Below are 12,414 nucleotides of genomic sequence, written 5' to 3'. Positions count from 1 at the left end.
TTGGATTTCGTGAAACAATAGGATAAACATTGCCCGCACTGATTTCATGGGGCGAAATTTGGACTTCTGAGGACCTATTATTTTCAAGGAGTATCCTTAGAGACTGCATGAGCCTTGATAACGCAATGTTACTCCCCTGGCTCCGTTATGTCAAGGTCACTTTCTATAAAATAGACTTGGAAATTATTATGATAACCCCAATGGTATCCCTTCAAACATGAAACAGGTTTATTGAAACCGCATTCCGAACTGAACTAGGCTTTTCCAATCAAGACAATGGAATCTCAGATTATGAGCCTTGGAGCCAACAGCAATTTTGTCTTTTACCACGCATGTTCATTCGCATTTCCTTATGACTAGACTTTGTCTTTGCATACTGCACTTTCTTGTGGCTTTTCCCAAACAGGTGGTTTGGTGTGAGAGGCTAACCCCCTGTCCTTGTAATAATCTAGCCCATCAGGGTACAATACACTTTATGCTGTGTTGCACACTTTAGAAAGACCCAAGGGCACGTTTCATCAAGCCCGTTTTAAAGGAAATTCGTACCTGCTCTCATCAGGAGGGCTTTAATTATCTGCAGTCACTATCTACTGTTGTTATATGTAGTGCTCTGCTAAACTTCCTTAGAATTGCTTTTTTAATCAGGAAATGCTATGAGTGCTAAAATTAACTTACATTTTTATAGAATTTAGGGGTTTTTAATATTTTTGTATTTTGTATAAATGTGTTGCAGAATGGTATGAGCCTCTTCCCCTTTGTACAAAATTGTCTCAAGTATTTTTATCTTGTTTAATGAATGTATGTAAACTTTTATGATTCGGCTGAATCAAATAAATTTATTTGAACTGAACTGACTGTCTGGATTTGAAAGTTATAGGATCTGGGGAATGTCTAGACCCTGGGGAGGAGGTGAGACAGCAACAGGCTGACCTGCATCTGGGGTGTAGGGGGAGGAGTATCTCCTAGAGGTGAAGAGGTCTTGGTTGCTGCCATAAAACAATGGTCCCATCTCCTGCTAAGTGAATGAGAATCCAGACCCCCACTAATCATAGAAAGAAGGTGTCACTGGCAGGGAGGCACTCAGAACTGGTTTGAACAGGGGTCAGTGCCCCCTGAACAGAAAGACTTCAAAGACATTTAGGGGTATAACTATGAAAACTGAAGCTCCTGAACTTTGGCGAAATTGTTTGATTAAGACTAAAAAGGATTGAACCTACTTTGTGATCAAGATGAACCTCTACCAAGGAAGAAACAGCTGAAGGAAAGGCCTGACCCTTGCTGTGTGTTCTGGGGCTGACATGCAGTTTGCTGCTTTGACCAAGGAGATGTAAAGGGACTTTGCTGTGTGCTGTGTCCCCCTGCTTGAAAGGAATTTGCTGTGTGCTGTGTCCAGAAGTAACGCATCCCCAAGGGCCCGAGGTGAGCTGGCTCCCTGTTGCCGAAACTCAGGAACTCAAACATTTCCAGGAGAGTCTCAGCGATGCTGTGTTTGTCAGCTTTTTGCAGCCTAAGGCCCTCGTAAGAATTGCCCTGTGATCGTGGGCACCTGGAGTCAAAGCGAGTCTCAGCAACGCTGTGTGCGTTTGCTTTATGCAGCCTGAGACCATCGTGAGGATTGCCCTGTTATCGTGCACAGCCGGAGTCCAAGTGAGTCTCAGTGACCCTGTGTGCATGTGCTTTGTGCATCCTGAGACCTTAATGAGGATTGCCCTGTTATTATGCACCTGGAGTTCAAGTGAGTCTCAGTGATGCTGTGTGTGTGTGCTTTGTGGAGCCTGAGAACTTCATGAGGATTGCCCTGTTCTCATGCACCCGGAGTTCAAGTGGGTCTCAGCAACGCTGTGTGCTTTGTGGAGCCTGAGACCTTCGTGAGGAGTGCATTGTGATCGTGTTCAACCGAAGCTCAAGTGATTCTCAGCGATGCTGTGTGCATATGCCCTGTTGCAGCCTGAGATCTTCATAGCACCAGCGGCCCTGACCGGTATCCCCAGAGGAGCTGAGTCACCGGCTTGATCCTGCCATTGCCGGAGCGGTACCTCAAACCAACTCATCGAGGGAGGGCCCAAGTTCCACTGCCTGGAATCCACAAAGTTACATCAGAGGCCCAAATCACGGGAAGAGGAGAGGAGAGCGAGGTTGCACCCCCAGGTAGCCTGTGTCACCGTCTAGGGTGGGGTGCGGGCTTGGAGAGAGAAGCTCTCCGCCTCTCCCAGTCCTGCTGTACGAGCCTCTGCTTTGGCTCGTATCGCTGCCCGTACTTGCCAAGGACTGGCAGTCCCGAGGCCGGAGTGCAGAGCTGCACTTTGGTTTTACCATACCCATGTGGGGGCATTTGTTGACAGAAGCTGACTGCGAGTAATTACGAGTGGCTGAGAGACCACCTAAGGCACTGTGCTCGTTGCTGGAGTGTATTACGCATTGCATTATTTCTGCATTATGACCCACCTGATTGTCATATAACGCATTGCATTATTCCTGCATTACGAACTACCTGATTGTCGTATTATGCATTGCATTATTTCTGCATTACGAACTACCTGATTAGTGTATTATGCATTGCATTATTTCTGCATTACGAACTACCTGATTTTTGCATTACGCATTGCACTATTTTTGCATAACGAACTACCTGATTGTTGCATTACGCATTGCATTATTTTGGCATTACAAACTGCTTCATTGGTGCATTATAAACTGCATTATTTTTACATTGCAAAGTGCCTGATTCTTGCATTACGAACTGCATAGCATTGCATTAGGACTGCAGTGGATTATTTAGGCTTGCTCATTAATATCGCCAGAATTTAGAAGGGCTGGCCGGCGTAATATCTGGACAGGAGGAATATTACAAATACGCATATGTTGGATTTATATCGTGTGGTCTCAACTTATATATTTTTATATAAATATATACTTGTTTTTATGAAACTCGTGTAGAGTGATCATTGGGTTACTGAGAGCGTGGTTGCAAATACTTTACACACTTGCCTTGAAGATAAGCCTGGCTGCTCATGCCAAGCTACCGAGGGGGTGAGCCGGGGCTATCTGAGAAGGCGTCTTCTCTTTCTCTGACGTGGAAGCAAGGATCCCTATTTGGCTTAAGGTATCTACCTCAGCCAACTAGCGACCCCAGGTTACCAGTGGTAACTATGAGCTAGCTGGCTTATGGGATGACATATCCTGAGGGCGTGCATGGAATCAGTGTGGCACCATCCCAATGGTTATGCTGTCCACAAACGTGCAGTTCCTACCACAGGGAGGAAACTACAAGACATGGTGCCACCAACGTTGGTTGGGTTCTTAGTTTAATGGTTCACCTGATTAGTTCAATTGTGCCTTCTCATAGAGCCATTTACCTCCTAACCAGAGACGTCCATGGTGGCAGTGAAAATCCTCCTCATCTGAATAGATATTGGCTGTACGCTGTTCAAGCTTGAACTCATAAAGGATCTAATTCCCACTGTGTTTATCCACTCCATAATTAATTTTCTTTTTTATGTCCAGAGATGAAGATGATTGGGCATTATACATTGCAGAGAACTGCAAACATGCGCTTACTCTGAAACAATGTTGCCATAGTCTCACATCCAGGGGTGGAGATTTTAATTTCGTGGTTGATATTGTTATGCCCAGATGTGGGTCCCTTGCTCACTTTGACACTGGATGCAAGCTGGTCTGGCAGACGAGTGGTGTTACCTCAAAACCGGTGCACTGATGCTTGTTTTCAGTCCAGAGGTGACTGGCTTGAAAGTTCAGGCTGAACTGTTCCCATGAGGAACAGGGTTAATAGTGATTTGCATATGGCTGGGTCTTGAGCTTGGGTGGCGAAGTGAGCTAAGGAATGATGATTTATTCAACCCAGATCTGTGACTGGGGGTGAGTTTCTGAAAAGTTTTAGAGCTCCGTCCATCATCTCCTTGTGTTTGCTTTGTTCGCCCTATGTTTTCCAGGGTATGCCCAGACATGGGTCCCTTGGTCACTTTACCACTTGACTCAAGCTAGCACGGCTGATACCATGAAACTGATCACAGGATGCATGTTTCTAGTACAGGGAATAGCTAGCATGGCAGTTTGGGCTGGACTCCCATCAAGACAGGGTCAAGACTGATTTGCATATGGCTGGGTAGCAACATGGCCATTCTTAGCCAGCTATACACCACATTCTAATGTTGATAATTTACCAACAGCAGGGGTGCAAACACTATAGAAAGATTTAGTAACAATATATAGATGTCCTACAAAGTTTGGTATGGAAACATTAACACTTACCACTGCGAGTGCGGCTCAAGCTGCACAACCACAATTGGTTACATCGAGCAACAGCCCACATGCGCTAAATGCAGTCATGGAAAAGTTACCATCAAATGGAAGGATATTCCGTTCAGGATTGCACAAAAAACATACCAGCTTGAAGTGGTGCTTCCTCATATCAGATGAAAACGCTATGTTTCCACCTGGGCGCTTTCCAGTAGAGTGTAAGAAAGCTTCTATACTTCCTCTACTAATAAAAAATTAGTCTGGAGGCTAAGGTTACCTTGATCTACAGGCCCATATCTAAACTTCCCTTTCAAAGTGATTGAAAAAGTAATTAACACGGAACTGTACTCCTTTATTAATCAGAATGCAATCTTGGACCCCTCCCAATTTTGCTTTCGTGCCCACTATAGCACATAGCTGTCGTTTATTTCAGCCACTGAGGAGCTCAGAAGGATGCTGGATGGAGGGGGGAGCGCTGCCCTGATCCTTCTGGATTTATCAGCGGCTTTTGTTATGGTTAGTCATGAGCTGCTGCATAGGGACAAAGCGCTCTCCCTGTTGGGCTCCTTTCTATCTGAGCAGTCTGAGCTGGTTGCATTGGGCAGCTATCTATCTCCCCCGTTCTCGTTGCCTTGCGGCATCCCTCAGGGATCTTCCCTAAGCCCAACACTTTTTAATCTTCATGTCACTCCTCTGGCCAAATTGATAAAAAGTAATGGGTTTGCTCTTGTATCATCCGCAGATGATACTCCTATAATTGTCTCGATGAGCAGTTCACCCAGCTCTACAGCCACCAGATTTCATGACTGTATGTACTTTGTAATTTCCTCTGAGGCGGAAAGCCGGAGGACGCCACTCTTGCTCTTTTTATAATCACTTGTATGCTTGTGTTCTGGCCACTTTTTAACCTCACCTGCACTGAAAAGCGCTGCCCTCACGCGCCAAGCAGACCCTCTGAGGCACTCCTGAGACAGCGGCAACCAGCGCTGAGACAGGATCGACAAACACACCGCCATCGCGGTTCGAAGGCGAGCCACGCCCCCTGCGAGGCCACGCCCACCCAGGATTCTTATATAAACGCTGATAGCAGCGCAACAAACATTACTTTGTAATTTCCTCTGAGGCGGAAAGCCGGAGGACGCCACTCTTGCTCTTTTTATAATCACTTGTATGCTTGTGTTCTGGCCACTTTTTAACCTCACCTGCACTGAAAAGCACTGCCCTCACGCGCCAAGCAGACCCTCTGAGGCACTCCTGAGACAGCGGCAACCAGCGCTGAGACAGGATCGACAAACACACCGCCATCGCGGTTCGAAGGCGAGCCACGCCCCCTGCGAGGCCACGCCCACCCAGGATTCTTATATAAACGCTGATAGCAGCGCAACAAACATTACTTTGTAATTTCCTCTGAGGCGGAAAGCCGGAGGACGCCACTCTTGCTCTTTTTATAATCACTTGTATGCTTGTGTTCTGGCCACTTTTTAACCTCACCTGCACTGAAAAGCGCTGCCCTCACGCGCCAAGCAGACCCTCTGAGGCACTCCTGAGACAGCGGCAACCAGCGCTGAGACAGGATCGACAAACACACCGCCATCGCGGTTCGAAGGCGAGCCACGCCCCCTGCGAGGCCACGCCCACCCAGGATTCTTATATAAACGCTGATAGCAGCGCAACAAACATTACTTTGTAATTTCCTCTGAGGCGGAAGCCGGAGGACGCCACTCTTGCTCTTTTTATAATCACTTGTATGCTTGTGTTCTGGCCACTTTTTAACCTCACCTGCACTGAAAAGCGCTGCCCTCACGCGCCAAGCAGACCCTCTGAGGCACTCCTGAGACAGCGGCAACCAGCGCTGAGACAGGATCGACAAACACACCGCCATCGCGGTTCGAAGGCGAGCCACGCCCCCTGCGAGGCCACGCCCACCCAGGATTCTTATATAAACGCTGATAGCAGCGCAACAAACATTACTTTGTAATTTCCTCTGAGGCGGAAGCCGGAGGACGCCACTCTTGCTCTTTTTATAATCACTTGTATGCTTGTGTTCTGGCCACTTTTTAACCTCACCTGCACTGAAAAGCGCTGCCCTCACGCGCCAAGCAGACCCTCTGAGGCACTCCTGAGACAGCGGCAACCAGCGCTGAGACAGGATCGACAAACACACCGCCATCGCGGTTCGAAGGCGAGCCACGCCCCCTGCGAGGCCACGCCCCTAACATTGCCATAAATGTGTCGGCCACACAAGCGCAGCGGACGAGCGCAGCGGGAGCGCCGTTTGCGCGCCAAAGGCGCGCTTAAGGCAAGCCCGTCTGCGCCCGTCCGTGACCAGCCGGGCCCAGGGCCAAACGCTATGCCTGTCCCCACCGCCACAAAGGTAAGCTACTCGCGTAAAGAGCTACTCAGCCTAAGACCCACTAAAAACAATACCTGTCTTGCACTTCATGACCCTACTGTCCCTTTTACCAGCTGCAACAATTGCAAATCAGGAAATTTATTATTACCGAAATTTCCGGTTTCACCCCCAGTACTTAAAATCTCGACCCTCAACTGCAGATCGCTTCCTAAACATGCCCTGCTCATTAATCATCTCATTGTCGACCTCAATCTGGACATACTTCTCCTCACAGAAACGTGGATTACAGAGCATTCCAACGCAGATATAGTTCTTGCCCTACCCCCGGGCTTCCTTATCTTGTCTCAACCACGCCCTCTAGGTAGAGGAGGTGGATTAGCCATAATCCACAGAGTCCATTTCACCTGTCGAATCAAAGATTGTGCGATTCAGGACTCAGAGAGCTGTCTCTTCACGATTCACCTTTCCTCGACTAACTCCTTGTGAGGCCTCTTGGTATATCGGCCGCCTGGCCCCTCTGGCCCCTTCACGGCCGCCCTTTTGGAAACTGTTTCCTCCTCGGCACACCTGACATCCAACTTCCTTATAACAGGCGACTTAAACATCCATTTCGAGGATCCTCTTTACGCAGGAGCAGCCGACCTAATCGGCGAACTAGCGGCCTTTGGTCTGCTCCTTGCCAACTCTGGCCCAACACACACGAAAGGGCATCTTCTCGACCCGGTGTTTTCCAACATCCCCTCCCTCCTTTTTATTAATTCTCAACCTCTCCCGTGGACGGACCATTTTCTGGTCACGACCCACCTCCCTGGAGCATTCAAGAAGCCTCAAAATCCCCCTACTTTCACCAGAGACCGAGCGTGGGCCAGACTCTCGGTGGAGGACTGGTCCATAGCCCTGGACGCTTCGACCCCTATCCTCACGGAGGACTCCTCCACTGCCGACTCACAAGTCAGAGATTGGATTTCTTCCTCTCTCGACAGTATCATCCCCATAAAAAATCGGGAGATTAAAAACAGGATAAAGGGCCAGGCCCCCTGGTACACCTCTGACCTCCGTGACCTCCGCAAAAATTGCAAAAAGGCTGAGAGACAGTGGAGAAAGGACTGGCTCCACAGTAACAAAGATATTTACAACAGTACGGTAAGACGCTATAAATCGGCTCTCAAACTAGCCAAGGCAGGATACTATGACAAAAGAATACAAAATGCCACTAATTCGGCGAAAGAATCCTACTTGATTGTCAAGGAACTCCTCAATATTCCCTCGGCACCCGCTGATTCCCACGCCCCTCCGGACAGAAGCAACGACCTTGCCTCCTTTTTCGACTCAAAAATTTCGCGGATACTGGACTCTCTTCCCACCATCACCTCCCATAATTATGATGATACAGAGGTCTGCACTCACAGCCCACGGCTGTCCTCCTTTAGAGCAGTCTCCCTCAGTGAGGTCATCTCCACGTTAGCCAAAATGAAAAGTGGCTCACCTCTTGATCCGGCCCGACCAGACTTTTAAAATCTGTGTCTCCCAGCATATCCCCTACCATCAGGGATCTCATTAACATCTCCCTCCTCCAAGGCGCAGTGCCTCCCAACTGGAAAAACGCGGTCGTCAAGGCCTTGCTTAAAAAGCCCCACTTGAACCCGGGCGACATGACCAACTACAGACCTATATCACTCCTTCCCTGTATCAGCAAGTTGGCTGAGAAACTTGTTAATTCGCAACTCTCCCAATTCCTTGAGACCAACAAAATCCTGCGTCCATCCCAAACAGGCTTTCGGCCTGGCCAGGGCACGGATACAGCCCTCCTCTCCGTCATCGAGGAGTCAAGGTGCATTCTGGATTCAGGAGGATCAGTGGCAGTGATCCTCCTGGACCTCAGTGCCGCCTTTGATACGGTTGATCACCGCGTCCTTTTACATCGCCTGGCCAGGGCAGGAATTGTGGGAACTGCACATGCATGGATTGACTCCTTTCTATCTGGCCGTTCATTTCAGGTGTGGGACGGCAACTCTCGCTCAGACCCCCTACCACTCATTTGTGGAGTTCCCCAGGGGTCTTCGCTTAGTCCCACCCTGTTTAATGTCTATATGGCCCCCCTGGAAGATGTCGTGACCCCCTACGGGATAAAAATAGTAAACTACGCTGACGACACCCAACTTGTCGTCTCTCTCTCCCAGCTAGATAAACACCCAGACAACCTGCTGAACTGTCTCCAGGACATTTACACCTGGATGTGCGAATCCTCCCTGAAGCTAAACGGTGCAAAAACCGAGGTTATGCTTCTGGGCAACAAATGGTCCTCCATCCCTCCTTCGGTTTGGCCGGACGCCTTTGGTGAGATACCCACACCAAAGACAGAAATCAAAACGCTAGGTGTCTGGCTGGAACCGACCCTCACCATGAAAACCCAGGCTACCAAGACCGCTGGAACATGTTTTGGCCTTCTGCGGTCAATCCGCAAAATTCTCCCCCTCCTTCCCCCCCCCTCCAGGAAACTCCTGGTTCAAGGGCTTATCTTAGCCCGGATTGACTACAGCAACGCCGTCTACCTCGGCGCCCCGGATTTCACCCTGGCCAAACTCCAACGTGCACAAAATGCTGCGGCAAGGCTCATCATGAACCTTCCTCCCAGAGCCTCTGCCAAACCGGCCCTCAAGGCTCTGCACTGGCTTCCGGTTCGCCAGCGAGTGGAGTTTAAAGCCATGTGCACCAGCCATAAACTCATCAATGGTGCCGGCCCAGCCGCCCTGAAAGACCTAGTCGCCCCATACAAAGCCCCAAGAACACTGCGTTCTGACGGTGAACATCTGGCCATCGTCCCAAAATTTAAGAAAGCTCGGACCGGTGGACGTCGCTTCTCGGTCAAAGCCTCTGCAGGCTGGAACGCACTCCCCCGCAATCTGCGTCTGGAACCCTGTCACGCCCTATTCCGGAAAAAACTAAAAACCTTTTTATTCCCCAAATAGTTCTCCGGCCTTTCCTCCTCCTGGTTCTTACAACTCTATAGCGCGGGGATGCCTACGGGTCACCAGGCGCTTTATAAATTTATAAATAAATAAATCATAAATAAATAAATAGGTAGCTGGATGACAGACAATTGTCTGAAACTTAACTCCTCTAAAACCGAGGTCCTTATATTTGGTAGTAATCCCTCAGTCTGGACTGACAGTTTGTGACCTGTGAAACTTGGCTCCTTACCCACGCCAGTGCCTGAGGCCAAACATCTATTAGTCATTGTAGATGCAAAGCTCTCTTTTTTTTTTCCGAACAAAATTTTATTAGAGTTTTGCAGTTGATAGAATACAATGAGGCACTGCTCCCCATAAGTCAGAAAGACAGTGTGCATATAAGTATCTTCGCAAACCAGTTATTCAATCAACATTCCAATATTATTGCCTAATCCTGATCCCCCCGCCCCTAAACTCCCACCCTTAAAACTTCCCGCCCGGTACCCACCCCCAACCCTGCACAGTGTCTACATGGTCCATAAGGAAGAGCATAGTGAGCTCAGTATCTACGTGTGTATCATTTTACCCAGAGTCAACTAGTAAACTTTCTGCATCAGTGGCTCGCGGCGCCAGAGGGTTCAGCAACATACCTCCGTAGTCTGCCCATCTTTTCCAGATTTGAAAATGTTTTCTGGGGCAGCCCCTGGCCTCAAATACCGGGCGTTCCAGCCCCATGTTAAAGTCCTTGCCCCTCTTCCACACATCCACTAAGGGGGCCCTAGGAGCCTTCCAAGCCCGAGCAATGTCTCTTTTCGCCACCGTGAGGCCCAGCAGAAGCAGATGACGTTTATACATATTTCCCCCCACTTGTTCCATGACATGGAGAAGGCCCAACTTCGGCGAGCAGGGGAGGTCCCAGCCCAACACCTCCGTCAGACAATCCCACACACCGGTCCAGAATCTCTGCAACCCCGCACACGCCCACACCGTATGTATAAAGGAGCCAACTGAACATCCACACCGCAGGCAATCAGGGGAGGCTATCAGCCCCGCCTTCCACAGGCGATCCCTAGTATAGTATGCCCTATGCAGGTACTTAAATTGAATAAAGCGCAAGCGGCCCGCAACCGCTGCCCCCCTTGGGGCCTCCAGGGCTTCTCTCCAGTCCTCCTCTTCCAATCCTCCTACATCTCCCTCCCAGACAGACCGCAATTTATCAAGGGAAGAGGAGCAGTGTGTGACGAGTGTTTGATATATATTAGATATTTTCTTAGTTTCCAAGTCCCCCATGAATATCTTTGCCTCTAGGGGGCTGAACTCCGGCAAAGAGTCCAAGCCAACCAATGCGGGGGACAAGGCGTGTCGGAGCTGCAGGTATCTGAAGAATTGAGTTTGGGGCATATCATAGTCGTCTCGCAGAGCTTGAAAGGACTTCAGGGTCGTGCCATTCATGACGTGACAAGCGCCGAAATGCCAATCGCGTCCCAGCCACTGAATCCCCGCAGGGACGCCAGTGCCGGAAACCTCCCATTGTGCCACAGTGGGGTTTCCCTTGTCAGCGCATTCCAACACCCCATGCGACGGAGAGTGCCACGCCACACCTGAAAGACCACCTGGGTGACCATCGGGAGCCTCTTTCTGATGGCTGCCGAGTACAAGATAGTATGCAGCGTGTCTGGATCCATCAGGTATCTCTCCAGGGCATAGGCCGGGTCATCCCGGTCCCCATACCACCACTCGTTGAGGACCAAAAGATGTGATGCTTGGTAGTAAGACAGGACGTCGGACGTGGCCAGCCCCCCACAATAGGTAGAGAGGAAGCAGGTGCGGAGCGCTACCCTTGCCGCCCCCCCGGCCCACAAGAACTGACTTAGTGCCGAGTTTACCTGTCGAAACCACTGCGGCGATATAGGATACGGATGATTTTGTAATTGATATAGAATACGGGGGAGAGCTACCATCTTGAATATGGCCGAGCGGCCATAGATATTCAAGGGCATCCTGGACCATAGTTTCATGTCGGACCGTATTTTGTCCCACACAGGTAGTACATTGCGTGACCAGGAAACTCCGGGCACATCCGTCAGAAAACCACCCAGGTACTTAATGCCACCCGCTGCCTCTTGTAGGGCCGATGCCCAGGAACCCAGGTCACCACGCCTCCCCAGGACCCACAACTTCGATTTCTGTACATTCAAATTAAGACCAGACACCTCGCCAAATATACGCATTATTTCAAGGACCCTGGGCCCTGATCTATTCAGGTCTGTAAGGAAGAAAAGAACATCATCGGCATAGAGCGCAATTCTATCAGACGGTCCCGCGTGAAAGAGGGCAACCCTGCCGGGTGCCTCGGCCTATAGGGAATGGGCTGGAGACTGCCCCCGCTACTCTCACAGCTGCCGTCAGGTCAGTATACAGTAGCTGAATATATGACAGGAAATGCGGACCCAAATTGAGGCGAAGTAGGAGCGCTCGGAGATATGTCCAGCTCAGCGAGTCGAAAGCTCTATCTATATCGGCTAATAGAAGTGCTGCCGGGATTCCCGCCGCCCGCGCTGCCTCCACCACTAACTGCGCTCGTCTGATGTTGTGTCTCGTCGCCCTGTGGGGCATAAACCCGGCCTGGTCCGGGTGGACCAAGTCCGTGATATAGGGGAGAAGGCGATTGGCCAAGGCCTTCGCCAAGATTTTCGCTTCAACATTAAGCAGCGAGATCGGTCGGTATGATTCGGGGCATTCCGGGGGCCTCCCAGGTTTACAGAAAACCACAACCTCCGCATGTCGCCAGTCCGCCGGTAGGCGCCCACAGTCCCTGGCCCCCTCCAGCGCCTTCCTGTAGCGCATCCACAG

The sequence above is a fragment of the Lissotriton helveticus genome, chromosome 4_1 (genome assembly GCF_964261635.1).
Source record: "Lissotriton helveticus chromosome 4_1, aLisHel1.1, whole genome shotgun sequence".
Classification (NCBI taxonomy): domain Eukaryota; kingdom Metazoa; phylum Chordata; class Amphibia; order Caudata; family Salamandridae; genus Lissotriton; species Lissotriton helveticus.
The sequence above is the reverse complement of the archived record's forward strand: the minus strand, read 5'-3'. Positions refer to the sequence as shown.